This window comes from Chionomys nivalis, chromosome 24 (assembly GCF_950005125.1).
Source record: "Chionomys nivalis chromosome 24, mChiNiv1.1, whole genome shotgun sequence".
Lineage (NCBI taxonomy): Eukaryota > Metazoa > Chordata > Mammalia > Rodentia > Cricetidae > Chionomys > Chionomys nivalis.
Genome location: NC_080109.1, coordinates 45,439,804 through 45,456,237, shown reverse-complemented (window position 1 = coordinate 45,456,237; position 16,434 = coordinate 45,439,804). Strand labels below are relative to the sequence as shown.

General features: G+C 36.8%; 1 protein-coding gene and 1 non-coding gene across 6 annotated transcripts in view; both read right to left on the bottom strand.

Moving 5' to 3' along the window:
* Nlgn1 (neuroligin 1) overlaps positions 1-16,434 on the bottom strand; it is an 872,651-nt gene that overhangs the window by 562,000 nt on the left and 294,217 nt on the right. The window lies entirely within an intron of this gene.
* LOC130866127 (U2 spliceosomal RNA) lies at positions 10,045-10,231 on the bottom strand. Its single transcript, XR_009056304.1, has one exon. It is a non-coding gene; the product is annotated as a U2 spliceosomal RNA (small nuclear RNA).

Here is a 16,434-nt window from a genome sequence, read left to right as displayed (position 1 = left end):
TTTGAAAGCAAACTGCTAAGAATTGTTGTTTGGAGTTAAAATCATATTATTTAACTTAGAAGAAAGACTTAAAGTGTGTCTCTTTCAAGATACAGAAAAAGATTCAGACTGGCCTTTCTAACTTTTTTTTTTTTTTTTTTTTTTTTTTTTTTTTTTTTTTTTTTTTTTTTTTTTTTTTTTGGTTTTTTGAGACAGGGTTTCCCTGTGGTTTTGGAGCCTGTCCTGGAACTAGCTCTTGTAGACCAGGCTGGTCTTGAACTCACAGAGATCTGCCTGTCTCTGCCTCCCGAGTGCTGGGATTAAAGGCGTGCGCCACCACCGCCCGGCCCTTTCTAACTTTTAAGGTTCCAGACACTAAATACTTCCATACCTGCAGATTGGATACATTATACAAAATATTCAAGTGATTTTCCCCAACAAATAGCTTGTTCTAGGCTAATGGTCTTTGTGATGGTAAAATGTCAACTAGACAAAACTAGATACATCTGGGAAGCCATTCTCAGTAAGGGACTTTGTACTTGTTGTTGTCCTGTGGTGTGTCTAGGGGACATTACCTTAATTAGCATGGAGAAACCCAGCCCATTGTGGACAGCATCATTTCATCATAGACAAGAGATACTGAAGAATGTATCTAAAGATACTGAATGTATCTGATGGATACTGAAGAGTGTAGAATGCAAGACGAGCTCAGACAAGAAAATGAGCATGCATCCACTCATTCCTCTCTGCTCCTGACTGTTGAGACTATGTGACCAGCTGTTCCTACCTTGGTTGCCTTGCATTATGCCTGCAATTGTTTGCTGAAACACCCCCTTCCTCCTCTAAGTTACTTTTCTCAGGGTATCTTATTCCAACAGCAGAACTGAAACTCGGACAGTCTGGCTTTGGAGTATTATAGATTTTCTCAATGGGAAAGTAATGTTGGATCTGAACACACAAAAGCAACCCTATAATTATGAAAAGATATGTTCTATATCTTCCTTATGGCACTCCTTAGTGCTTGGCCTGGTCAACTACCTCTCATTGCAGATGCCAGATAAACATCTCCCTTCCCTCCCTAACTACCAAGTTAGATTGAGAACTCTTTTCTTTCTCTTATGTACTTTTGCTTCTGCTTATCACAAATCCACCTAAATAAATTCTACCAATAATTATTTCCTTAACAGTCAAAAACTACGTAAGTGCATATGTCAAATCTGTTTCTTACAATAACAATGGATACTAACACTATGTTTGCAAAACATACTCAATCATTTGGATGGAAAATTCACATTAAATTCTCAATATTCTTGCTGATAGTGACACTCAAATGATAAGTTGAAAGGTCTATAATATGATAGATAGCTAAATACATTTATACAGAAATGCAAATAAAATGTTTAGTTTGGACACATTTTCCTCCTTCATAAAATTATCCAATAATGTGTTAATGAAGAGTTTTTAAAACATGAACCGAAATCCACTTCCCTTTTACTTCATATATTTTGTCTTCTCTAAGACAGTAACCTGTAGTATATTGTAAGCAGGTTTTGCTTGTCATATATACAGACTGCTGATTAGGTTTGACAAGTAATCTTGAATTCTTCGTAAGTTTCTATTGATTAAATTTTGTTTCTACATCACATGATCAAAAAATCCATTTGAAGTAGAGAGAAAACTATGTGACTTGGGTCACCTTGATCAGGACCTTAAACATTTCAAACATATTGTCATATGTATTTGCACCGTGAGGAAAATGCTTTGCACTGAACACAAAATTTGCACTCTCACCTTCAGGAGAAATGACCATCATGAGACTAAGGTCATTTAAAAGAGTTTCTTCAAGGACTGATGTACAAACTTTTAGTACCAGCTAGAGGAGAATTGCTGTGGGACAATGGTTTTACCCTGTAAACATTTGCATTGTGTACTTGTTTTATAAGATGCTGATTGGCTGGTAGCCAGGCAGGAAGTATGGCAGGGAGACCATGCAGGAAGTAGACAATGAGAACAGGAGAATTCTGGGAAGAGGATTCTGCAGTCTGCAGTCATGACCCAGCTGCAGAGGAAGCAAGATGTAACTGCCTCACAAAAAGAAGATACCGAGCCATGTGGCTAACTCAGACAAGAATGATGGGCCAATGTAAGTTATAAAAATTATAAATAAAAAGCTTGAGCTAATGGGCCAATCAGTATATAACTAATGTAGACTTTTGTGTGATTCTTTGGGACTTAATGGCTGCAGGACTGTGCTGAACCAAAAAACCTCAGTCAACAGAGGATGAAACAGACTTGCAAATTCAAGGTCAGTGTAGGAACTTAGTGAGCTGCAGTTTCAAAGAGAAAGGTTTGGATTCCAGAACATAGTTCAGTGCCTTCATCAACTTATGTCAGACACTGGGTTCAATCCCTCTTACCCCCATCGCTCTAATGTTTAAAACAAAAGATTTCTAGAGAAACCAGGAAAAATGCTTAAGCTGAACAAGCAAAGAGACTTTGCAGATTCACTCTTTCCTCCAGACTTCTCAGCCAACTCGGCCTCATCATTTATATCCATGGAATCAGAAAAAAATACATAACAAGCACAAACGCCCTGCTCCTGAAGTATGCCTGGCTTTCAATGGGGAAATGTGGTCAATTGATCTGAAAAACGTGAGTGACTCCTATCACCAAGACATCTCTGTGATAAGAGAAATGACAGTGTAAATGACTGCACGAAGCCCATTTAGCTCGGCACAGTAATCTATGATGTACGTCATCGTAGTTAGTGGCTTGCCTTTCCTACTTTTTCTTGTCACTTTTCGCATCACAAATCATCATACCTATGTATCAGCATCCAATAGCATCGAATTTCGGTTGTTTTGTAAATATTTTTGGCATTTTAAAATGATCCTTTTAATACTCAGAAATGCTATTACTTATTTTATTAACAATGTGAATGTGAGCATGCTTCAGATGCATGAAATCATACAGGCAGATAGTGTACATATTGGCCTAAACAAAGGATTTTTTTACTTAATACAGCATCAGTTTCTGACAGTTGAGGAAAAAATATGTTCTTATATTTATCTCAAGTAAGATTTTTATATTTAAAAAAATATTTAGTAATTTATTCTATGTTCACCTTCTTTCTATGCTGTGTGCACAACTTGGGAGAACTGTCTTATAAACTAAGATCTGCATGAATTATAAAGCAGCTTTTTGGTTGTTATATACTTTCTTTGTAATGAAATAGTTGATAATGGAATGTGGAATAAATTATTTGCACTGAGGGCATTATTTGTAAATGTTGACTTCACATTTTAGGAAACATATATACATATAAGATACGGTACTAACTGTGGGTCACAGCCTGAGTAACATGGAAAGCATTTGTCATAAGCTATTCAAAGTAAGCAGAATTAGCTCTTTTCATCCCATACTTCTCCTGGAGTTTCAGTATTAAGTGGATTGACAGTCCTATTTTTAAATGAACAATTACCAAGTCTCTATGTTTCCCATAAAGGGATTTAAGCAACTTAATTAAAAAAAAAACCTTTATCCTTTTTATATACTTTTTCATTCATACTAAAGTCTGGCAGAAGATAAACACAGCCATTTAGAACACATTCGATCAAATTCTATTAACACCCAGGTTCCCTCTCAGAATCTCCCTCCTCTAAGGATTGCTGGTCCTCATATCCCAGTGTCTAGCTTAAGTACCTTTTATTAAATGCTTCTTTAATCACCATCTCCAGAAAAGGCAGTTCAGGCCTGTTCTTCAGAGTAGATAAAAAGCCATCTGCTAAAGCTAGAGTTGTTTTTAAAAGTGAGTGGCAATGGGTGCTGGAGGGAAAAAAATAGTGGAAATGCCCAGGTGCTGAGATCAAAGCTGCAGTTTCATCGATTCATGTGTCAGGATAAATGGTCTGCAGCAGACATCCCCCACCCCATGCATTCACTGAATTCCAGTTGCTATGACATCTTCATAAATATGCCTAACAGTTATTCACCTTGTAATAGTAAAAGATAAATGGGTATAGAAAAGGGGTGATCTTAATTAAAAGGACAACTTACCAAAGGATAATCCAACCTATATTATACCTCACCCTGATTGCAGCTTTCCTTCTCGGACTTAAGGATACATTTGACTCCCAGCAACACTGAAACTCATTATAATCATCATTAAAATTACACTTCTCCAGTCAGCAGGAGCTGGGTGTCTTGCCCAAGCTGTGCATTCAGCCCCTGGGAAAAAGTAGATCAGGCCTTCATCAACTGACCCCTTTGGATAAACTTGAATGGGCTCTGATGAGCTTCAAAGGGCGCAATCCAAAGGTCTCCCTGACACAGGACCCTGCTGTCTCCTGCTTCCTGTATAAAAGCAGCACTTAAGCTTCTCTAAAGGGCAGGCTGCTGTTTAAGTGCGTCACAGTCTTGACAAGGATACACATAAGGGAAATACATAAAATGGACACAATCCAGGTAGAAATGTGAAACATGCTTTGTGTAATATATGCATGCTATGTGTAAAGTATGCATGCTATGTGTAAAGTATGCATGTGTATGTGTAAAGTATGCGTACTATGTGTAAAGTATGCATGTGCATGTATAAAGTATGCATGTGCATGTGTAAAGTATGCATGTGCATCATACATAAGCACTCACTCATATTTAAGTGAAATTGCTTATGTGAATGAAATCAGTGAGTGAGCTTTCCAGAAAACCATAGCTTACCACAGAAATTATAGTATCCATAACGATTAATTCTCTTACACTCCCTTCTAAAAGTGAAAACACACCATCTCCACTAGCTCCATTCCACATTTGTGTCAGAAACCAAACCATGGTAAACTTGCTCAATCTTGTTTTGGGAAACACCTTAATTGTTATATTTTATTACTCATAAAAAGTTTGGATATGTATGTTTTTATTCCTTGGTCATGTCTAAAATCTTCCAAAATCAATTTTATATAACCTGCCATTTTCAGTAGACACCTTCCAATCACCAAGAGTTGAAAAGTGTTAATCAAAATCTGAATAAATGAACATACTTTTAAAAATTTAAGCTATTTTTCTTGCATTGTAACATAAAAGTGAAATAAACAGAGCAGAGATTTGATTTTTCTTTTTCACTTCAATTATAAACCAGAGCAGTTTGTAGACAAGTCTATATTTCCAAAATGTTTTTATCTGCAAAGCCAGATTTATTTGAATTGTTCAACTTATCTTAGCAAAGTAATATGAGGAAGCCCCAAAAAGAACTTGCACATACCGTTAAATACAGAGAAAATAATGAGGAAATCACAGTCAAGTTTGCTTGTTGTAAAAGGATTACAAAACCTTCTTCATGATACGCAGAAATAGCTTATGAATCCCCTCTCTTCCACCTTTCTTTCTGTAATCATGGAAACCAAACGCTCCTAAGTATTAGAGCTCTTTACCAAGTGAGATAATTCACAAATAAAATCGTTCCTTGCCTGTGGAACAGGGAAACAGAAGAAGCGTGCTGATTTTGCTTATTATTCTCTTGGTATCAGAGTGAACCTTGATAATAAATTTCAAAAGGCAGTAATTATTCTACACAACAAATATGTACCCAGCCTAGAGAGACGCTTATACGTGGGCCATCCAATGTGAGTGTTTTAATTCTTATCAGACAAACCCAAATCATTGTTTTCTGATTTGTATGCAGGAACTCACATGGTAATGGTTATGCAAAATAGCTGAGAAAACCCTGAAAACCCTGCAATGCAGTTAAAAAAAGAAGGAAATCCCTAGCACTGTGGACTCCAACTGCACAGGACCAGCCACGTCCCTCTGACTGGGCTCTCACTCGCTTCTGAGCAGCTACAGGCACCCTTTACTGGATTTCAGGAAGCTCTACCATGTCTTTACAAGCAGAGAACCCTGTTCCCCTCACCAGCTCTCCAATAAGGAAGGAGAGCTGAAACTTGGCTCTCGTGCTCCGCTACCATTCTGAGGCTCAGGACAAAACAAACACTCCTTATTGGAGCAGTTCTGCTGTTCTCGGCTTACCAGGGAGTTTCCTCCAGCATTTCTAAACTAATACTGTTGACAATAGGAATTAATTAGGAGCACTCAATCATCTGATTCTACAGACTACTCGTATATACCTCTTCTTTAAAAAGAACTCAATGAACATCTTATCCATGGAAAAGAGTTTGGACAATTTGAAAGAAGCTTGCATGTGTCACTTTCAAGACATTCTCAACTGAGCCAACATTAGAACATAAGGAATGTGAGTGTTCTTAATAGACACTGTTATAACTAATCATTATATTTAATTTAAGGTTGTAATTTGAAACTAAGGAAGCTAAGGTACGTACAAAACATGATTTCCTAATATCGTAGACTCTAGTTTAAATCTATTTGCAATAATCTTTGCAGTCACAATTCTTTCTCTTTTTCACAGTTCAGTGTTGCCTTTATCTTTCTCTTTTATGAATGCATTGTTAAGCCATCTCTCACTTTTTAAGAAGAAATAAAGTATATGAAACATAAATCTTGATTAATCGGTCATATATGGAATCAAGTATCCCTTAAACATTTTATAATATCAATATATATATATATATAAAACATACTTCATTAAAAATGAGTTAAATTATATAATTATGCACATAATAGCTACTACTAACAGTTGTCATTCATAAAGTGTGGGTATAAGGTTGTATTCTAAACACTCTCCAACTATTAGCCTATTTAATTCCTACAAGGGCCTTGTGTGTCATTAACCATAACTGAAAAATGAAAGATTCCACCATATAGTAAGCCAAGCAACTCTCCCTACTGAGCTCAGGATTACTGGTCATAAAAGTAGAAAATTACTTATAGTTATTTAAAAATGGCAGTTATTAGTAGTTTAATCACAAGATCTGATAATTTAAAGCTAACATTGCATGTCTACAGAGATGTGTCCATTAGTAAAATTGCCTATTATACAAGCATTTGGGCCTCAGCTGGAATAGGGAAACTTTGCAAAACTCTGAATGTACTATGCACACCTGAAATCCCAGAGCCGTGTATGTGGGAACAGGTCATTCCCTGTAGTTCACTGGCCAGTCATTAAAGTCTAACCAATAAGCTCTTGGTTCAATGAGATCCCTGTCTCAAAAAAGAATATAGATATTGATAGAAGAATACTCTCTCTCTCTCTCTCAGACACACACACACACACACACACTAGTAAAAGACTAAGTTTGGTTACACCCTTCTCCCTCACTTAGGTCTACTGACTAACTCTTTTACTTCCCAAAGATAAAAATAAAAATATACGGCTTTCATTCTATTTTTAACTTCTTTCTTTGGGGCTTCATGCCCAAAATATGAAAATAAGGCACCCTTCTGCTTATACATGTAATTATGAAAGGAAATATAGAAGTAGCAAGCTATAACATTAATAATTTGCATTTCCTAAAACCTTCACATCTTCATACAAGTTTCTACTTGGAAGATGATCCTGAAAAACAAGTAACATAGTGATTTTTTTCCCAGTGTACCTTATTCTTTTTTCTTAGCCACCAATATCTAAGTTGAGATATCTGCAAAATATCCAGAGTCATTAAAGCCAAAACGGTGGATGCAGTGAGAGGAACAAATCCACACACCCATCCTAAAATCAGTGACGTATCTCTGAAAGATTTTTGCTTCTTGCTTTTGTTTTTGCATTGCAAAATTTAGAATACAAATTTTAGAGATTTTTTTGTGTACAAAATAAAATAATAATAAATAATAAACAAACATTTATTATAAGCTTGTGAGCTTAGTTCTGACATCAAAGCCAGATTTTCACCTCTTACCCTTGAGGATATTTCATCTGGCTAGTACATGCATCAGAACAGTTCTAACAAAAATGCCTTCAAGAAAAAACTGCTCCTTCAAGATACAGCACTTACGACGGTCTCTGCTTTCTGTGAACTACTCATCTTACTCTGTCTCGTAATTAACTGTTTCATATTATGCCCTGAGTTTATAAAACCTGAAATGGTTATGTCCAATAGTAGATACTAAATCCAATATGAAACACGTAAAAAGGGATTCTATTTTTAAAATATTTTCAGTTAATAAAGAAATTTACAGCTGCAATTAAATTTCCAATTATTTTGAGATTTCATTAACTTCCTCAGACTCATACTGTCAGAGCACTGTGTTCTCTACGGAACATCCAATGGGCTTTCAGGAACAGACTTAGGAAGTACTCAAGAACCAAATATTAGCGATTAAGTGTTAGGGCTCACTTTTGGTAGGTGGGGATTGAAAATAGTTGCAACGCTTTACATTGAAAACTTCATGGTGAAATATATGTAAGTGTTAAAACACATACTGGTGTACAGTTAGTACATGCATGAGGCGCGGAGAGATTTTCCTCTTGAACGTGAATAGGAATACTACAGCAGGAGAGTATTAAGTGAAGTGCTAAGCTGAGCGGTAGCCAACATGCAGAGCAGGCTGTGATCCAGGGAAGTATGGAAGGGCGTGTGAGAGCTCCCATCAGCAAAATGAACAGTGGAAGACCATGGCAGAGTTAGGAGTTTCCAACAAGGCTGGGCCACTGAGTGAGACCCTGCCTATACACAAAGAATTGTAAGCATTTAATTTTTACATATAATTCTGTGCTAGTGTCCTTACGTGTGGAGGTGCATGCATGAGACAGTATTCATGTGGAGGTCACAGTATAACTTGTAATAGTTTATTTTCTCCTTCCACAATATGGTTCCAGGCATCGAATTCAGGTTCCCAGGCTTGGCAGAAAAGACCTTTCTTACTGACCTATCTTGCAAACTCCAGAAAATAAACTTTAAAATATATTTTATTTTTTGAGATTTTCATATATTGTATTTTTAATATATTCACTGTCCTCAGCTCCCTCTCCCCCTTCCTATCCCTTCCCAAACAACTTTGAGATTGCTTTCTTTTTCCCCTCTCAGGTCGAGTTTGAGTTGCAGAGCTAGGCTTGGGGCTGGGGTCTGCTTTGGTTTGTTCAGTCTACGTGTGGGGGGCTGGTCACATAATTATAAAACATGGCTGTTCCTCTGCCAGCAGGCATGACATGCTAAAGTTAGTGTACTGCTGGTCTTTTCCTTTTCTATGTCTTTTTCTCTGTTTCACAATAAATGCTGTACACACATATACTCGTTTATATCTGTAAATGGTCTTTCTACCAAAACCTAAAGACAATTGTATCACCAGTTTGACAGCACATTAAGAGTGGAATTAATTTTAGATAAAATGTTCAATATATTAGCACTATATTATATATATTTATGTTTGAATTTATTATATATCCTCAGTTTTAAAAATACCTTAAAAAGGCTAAATTAAGAAACAAATAGTTAAAATTTACATACCATTCTCCCTCCACCCTCAGATTTTGGTACGTGAATTTTTTGATTTTTTCTATGCTTTCTCAGACATATACAAATACGCTATAAAACCAGCCATTAGTTTTAATACATGAACATTTTCCCTCATTCTCATTACAAAACCTATTTTTTTAGTCATAACTAGGCAAAAGTATGTTTTCTATAATCACTGAATTAGTTCCAGTACCTCCTCAACAAAATGCTGGACCAAGCTGGACAGTGCACTCGTGACATGAAAGGCTATGTTTACGTGTATGTCTAAATTATTGAACATACTTTGTGACTATAATGCACAGAAACTACTATTTTCAACAACGCAAAATCCAACAATATGTTAAATAAGAAAAAATAATAGAACATAACAGAAACTATGCTATTGGAGGGGTGGGGCAGTGAGAAGGCTGCACAGGGCAAGTACTTGTTTTCGAGTCTGAGAACCTCAGGTAGATGCCCGTACCCACAGGGTAAAAGGAGTCAGCTGACTGGCAATTTTCCACCTCTTGAACATCATGGTGTGTGTGACACACACAAGTATGCGCATGCACGTGCACACACAAACACACACAAAATAAGTAAATATTCAATTTAAAAACATGCTATATAGAGTGCTATTTTTCCCCTCCCAAAACAGAAAACGAAACTGCAAAGATATTAGCTAAAATGTAAGCCCCAACTGTACAAGATGCCTTAAGTTTCCTGAAGGGGGACATGACTCTGAGGTATTATAGTGCCAGGTTGGTTGGTGGAACCAACAGAGTAAGCTCCTATTCTGTCTCCCAGCTTCACCAAGCCCTTTGTTATAGTGTCCCTGGAAAAGGGTATATCAGATATTGAACTGGCAAGGACAGACACTGCACTTAATCCTAGCTGAGTGACCAAGAAGTTGTGAGTGCCACTTTTAAATAAAAATAATCAATCAAAAACATCATTGTCAATAAATCATTGATGTTTCTGAAATATGCTTATATAATTCTTTTAAGAACTCTATGGCCGTCTAAGCAGTGTGGGTCTCTGGACTCTTTAGAAGACCACAGGCATCGTTCCTCCAGTTCATCAATAGGGGATAAAGAGTTTCTAGGACCAAGCAGATGTGTCTACCTCCAGTTTACAATACCTTCTTATTTGGCTGTTGTCCAGGCATCCATGTCTACTATATTCATGGAGGTATTTTGTCTAATAGCTCTTTTCAGAACTTTGTTAAGTTTATAGGTCTTTCGTTTATGTATTGTAGTTTCTTGTTTTGTGTCCATGGGTTTGTGTGTGTGAATGGTGTGTATCAATTTGTATGTATTTCTTGTGCTTTTTCTTTAGCTTTATTATGCTTTATTTTTTCCTATTCTAGCTTGTTATTATTATTATTACTATTATTATTATTATTGATTCTTATTTTCTAATGAGAGAAAAAAGGCTTGGCGTTGAATGGGTGAGAAGAGGAAAAATTCTTGGAGGAGTTGGGGGAAGGGAAACCATAATATATTGTATGAAACGAAACTCTTTTTTCAGTAAAAAGAAATATTTAAATATGTCTATTTATAAATAACTATATATATACATACTTGAGATTATGTGTGTGCTTTCAGTACATGAATTAAGGCTATAAAACATCTTGCAAGAATCGATTTTCTCTTTCTGATATGTGAGTCCCAGCTATGAAGCTCAGGTTACCAGACTTGAAGGCCAATGCTTTTACCAGATGAGCTGTGTTTCTATCCCCTGACCTTTAATCTCTTAATGGTCTGAGCCCAACCTAGAAGTGAGTGAGCCTCACTCCTGCTCTACCTTCAAGCAAACAGAATGCACTACTAGCATGAACAATCTCCAGACAGAAGTCTCTCTGGCATTCAGTTTTGTAAAGCTGGAAGGTGATGTTGACAAAACTTACCAGTGAGATTTACTAGAGTGGGGACACAGGCTTCTTCTCCCTGCTGCTCTGAGATGAGGCGATGTGGAAAACCAGTCAAGCAACAAGACACTAAGTGGAAGTCAACAGCCCCAACTTTCTAAATGCAAACCAGGATTTAAGATGGGATATTTATCGAGGTACTGGGCCGTGACGTGTTTAACAGTTTGTGGGCATATTTCAGGATTTTAAATATTTGCTAGTGTAACACAAAGTGCTAGAACCAGCTCCATATGATAACTACACTTGGCCTCGATGTGAAACAGTAACGATCAAAATATAATTTCTTATATAATTGCTATAAGGGGCTTTACCTGTCACTGTTAATTAAATCTGTGCTTTGTCACCTGTGATGATCCATTGACCACAGAAAAAGTTGTTAATTTTTGAACCAATAACAAAATACAAAATTTAATTGCAAGGGCTGTTTTATTTCCAGGGCTAGGTGATGAAATCCCCTTAATATTCAACAAAGGTGAGGTAACTTTTGAGTGTTACCATACCCCTGTCTCACAGCCCATTGGGTTTAGTATTGGCAGCAAGCATTCTATAATTTTTCAGCTTCTTAATTAGATTTAGCTATTAATTTAACTATTCTATCATACAGGAACAGAGAGTACAACCCTATTTGCTAGTTAATTTTTCTTTCTGCTTTTACTAAACATTTTCTGATGGCCACATATGGCCACAGATTTGCTTCTGGAGTCTTGTTATTCATCCAGTTGCCTATGATGCATGGCATTGCACACACACTACTTTACTTTCTACTGGCATAAAAAATTAGGAGTTTTAGATATAATCACATTTTATATTTGTGCAAAATTTATAAAGCAATTAGGACACATCTTACTATTTTAGTGTGTTTACTATTATATTATATTAATTATATTATATTATATTATATTATATTATATTATATTATATATGTGTATGTATATAAGGTATTGCAAGTGTCCACAGAAGACAGATGTCAGTGGGGACCAGTTTCCCTGGTACTAAAGATACACAGACCTGTGTGCCAGCAAGGTGGGTGCTGGAACTGAGTTGTGGGTGTCTGGTTGAGCAGCAAACTCTTTTAACCACTGAGCCATGTCCAGATCCTGTCTTTCTGTGCTTTCTCACTACCTGTGAAGAATGTTCTTCCTTTCCTTGCACAGATAAACTAAACTGAGGTCCACAGATGACAAGTATTCTCAGTCACACTATTATTATGTGACAAAGTTTTTGACTCACTAATGACTTTTCTAAAACCCTGTGTATCTCAAATCACTAGTTTGATGGATAATAACAATGGAAATTAGCAAACATTCACTGGAGATTTAGTGTCTTCCCCAAATTAACAAATAGCATCATATCAGAAGATATCCATGGATAATGCATAGGTTAGATAGAATTACTGTAATTAAAGAGGTTCCCTTTCAGTATCAAGGCCAAGACAGGCTCACAGAGTCAATGAGCATGTCATCATGAGTACACACTCCAGAAGTTCTAAGAAAAGAAATAAGAGTCTGTACCGGAAGAATTGCAGCAGGCAGAGGGGAACTGGGATCTTGTCCCAGTGTAAACACAAAGATTTTTGGTTGGTAAAACCATGTCACAAAGGCTAACAGATGGCACCAATGAGAGGCCTTGCCTCTAAGGCCAAAGATGTAAATTCACTGAGACCCCCAAGATGGAAAGAGAGAACCAGCTCCTTCAAGTTATCTTCTCACCTCTGTGTGCATGCTATAGTATGTGCATCTTGCATGCACAAGCAAATAAACAAATAAATAAATAAATAAATAAATAAATAAATATTAAATTAGTGGATCAGTGATAAGAAAACACATAGAGTGTCAATCACCATCTGTCTTAAATCTGTCACTATCATTATGTAAATAACTACAAATAGAAACGTGTCTAGCTAAACCTGAACCTGTCTGACCTCTATTTGAAGATTGGTAACTCCAGATTTACAGTAATAGTTAACAGTTTGATGATGACTAATGAATTCAAAGACCCCAAATGAGAACCCCCAGTAAGTATCAGAAAACAGCAGATCCTTAGACCAGGCAAGCAAAACAGAGTAAAACAGAGTAACGTAAACATAGCTAGGACGAGAGGAAATGCTGCATGTAGAAGTAAGAAGATTCTTGTAGGAGACAAGGTAAGGTAGAATTTTCTGCCCAGACACCTGGGAGCCAGCAGATCTATCTGAAAGAATCTATACTAACAAGGGTATTAACAATATAAAGATATGTGGAAAGAAACACGCATTACCATTGTGCATGAATTGGGGTAATATAAATTGTTTAAGTCACAGTACATCTATTTTTCAAATGTCATAGATCCATACCTATTAACAAATCCTCCTTATCCTGTTAAGTAAACAAGGAAATGGCAGAATAGTAAACTCAGTATATCTGTATTTAAGAGGTGAAAATACTTGCTTATATAGCATACAAAGGAGCATGCAAATCATCAACTAACTTCCTTTAGACTTTTGTGACAGTATCTTTCCATGGAGTCCAGACTTGCCTTGAATTTAAAATCTTCCTGTTTCAGCTTCCCAAATGCTTACACTACAGTCACGAATTCCCACACCTGGCTGCCATAGTCTATTTAACAATAACATTGACTGACAGCAAAGACTATGCTAATCATATTGTTTGCATATTTTGAGTTTCATTGATATGAAGGTTAATTATAAGTTTTCATGTAATCATATTCTTGCTTAAGTCCTACTAATTTTAGGATGTAGTTCTCTCAATTGCAAATACATTTCAATTTTTCTCTTGGTTACATTTGATCTGAACACTACCAGGTGGTCATGATACAACAGATTCAATGAGGTTCATTGAATCATGTGCACCTTGAATACAAAAGAAATATTTCCTTTGAGGTGAAGGGGAATGGGTTCCTAGTGTCTCAAACAGCACAGAGCTATTTGCAAGATCATGATAAAGATGAAAAAACTTGTGTTTAAATTAGGACCAGTAGGTTAAGGTTCCTTCTTTCTTCAAGGTTTCATTTGATTTTTCGGTGTGTGAATGTTTTGTCTGTGTGTATGCATGTGTGGACACCATGTGTCTGCCCATGAAGGTCAGAAAAGTTGTTGGATCACCTAGAACTGAGCTACAAAATGCTTCTGAATCACCGTATGGGTGCTGGTAAATGAACCTTTGTCCTCTGCAAGAGCAATAAGTACTCTTAACTTCCGAGTCAATTCTCTAGCCTTAAGTGAGGCTTTCTTAATGAATGTAAATATTTCTTCTATTTTCATGACACCAATTCAATTTTTTAAACTATCTGTTAAAATTATCTGTTCTCTTTTTACTATTTTTTATAAAGATGTTTTCTCAATTAATCTAACAATATTTTGACTGTTACTTCTTATATAACTATAAGCCTATCGTACCATTTCAAAGTAGCAACCAGCTTTATGGTTATCTGAAAAGCACTGATGCCAAAGGGATCTGGCCACTAAAACATTGCTATTTCCAAATTCTCCTCTTATCTAAAGTGATGTAGGTGGGTCTTCTATCTATGTGTTACTTTCATTGGTCAAATAAAGAGACTGCCTTGGCCTTTGATAGGACAGGAGCTTAGGTGGAATAGACAGAACAGAATGCTGGGAGAAAGAAGCAGAGTCAGACAGATGCCGTGCTTCTCCTACCTGAGATGGATGGTGGTTAGACTCATGCCAGTAAGCCAAAGTCAAGTGGCAATACACATTAGTAGAAATGGGTTAATCAAGATGTGAGAGTTAGCTAGTAAGAGGCTAGAGCTAATGGGCCAGTCAGTGTTTGAATGAATATAATGTGTGTGCTGTTATTTCGGGTGTAAAGCTAGTCATGTGGGAGCTGGGCAGGACGAAAAGCAGGCCTGCTCACCATTTAACTACACTAAATCAAGTATTTGAGAGAAAATACTGGGAAGGAAAAAAGAAAATCCAGAAACTAAATATCTTAGCAGACTCCATGTTTTAAAAATACTTCACAAAGTCAACGTCTTCACACCACAGGTGTTACACTCTCCAGCAGTGCATTTTCAGTGTCTTCACACCACAGGTGTTACACTCTCCAGTAATGCATTCTCAGTGTCTTTACACAAGTGATACACTCTCCAGCATTGCATTCTCTATGTCTTCACACCACAGGTGTTCCATTCTCTAGCAATGTATCCTCAGTGTCTTCACATCACAGGTGTTACACTCTCCAGCATTGCATTCTCGATGTCTTCACAACACAGGAGTTACACACTCCAGCACTGCATTCTCGATGTCTTCAAACCACAGATGATACACTCTGCAGCAATGCATTCTTGATGTCATCACACCACAGGTGATACACTCTCCAGCAATGCATTTCACTGCAGATTTTGTAACCTCACATTTCTCAAACTTCACTAAGCTTGCCACTAGATGTAGATCACAGGTTCATACAGCTCCTATTACTTCATTTTTAAAGAATGTTTCAAAAGAATCTTAACTGAAAACAAAGATCAATTTGTACACGCATATATTTAAGGTGACCAGTGTCTTTGGGGAGGTTAGTGCACGATATAATAGATTTGAGGGGAAATGCATGAGATTTCGAATGCTAAAATCCCAAGAGAGGGCTGGGAGAATCTCTACATGTGTAAAGTGAATGCTAATCAAGCTTAAGGCTAACAGTATATGCAGCCATGAACAACAAAAGAAGACCAACACTTGAGGGTATTGTCTGACCTCCACGTGGTTGCTGTGTATAGCATGTATGGAAACACACTCATTTGTGATGATACAGTGTATGAGGGGGGTAGAAGAGGAGGAGGAGGAAAGAAAAGAAATGATGCAAAGGAATTTCCCACCAAAGAATGTGTCTAGATTGAAAATACCCTGGTTGTTAGTGACTATACGGCAGCAGGAAAAGCAGAAGTTGAGTCACCTCAACTTTGATCTGGACACACAGTGAACAGGTGACATGAGAACGGACACAGAGAAAACATCACATTCAAGGCAAATAGTTTAAGTGAGTACCTTTAACTGAAGAGACAATGCCACTGCAGTGGCTACCAAATCCATCAGTAGCATTAGTAAAAGTGACTTTGATATTGTCCAAATATTCTAATGTCAAAATGACATAGTCTTCATCTTCACTGAGCTACTAACAGAACTATGATTAAACCATCCTGTGTCATGACAGAGGAAAGCAAACAACAGGAATTATT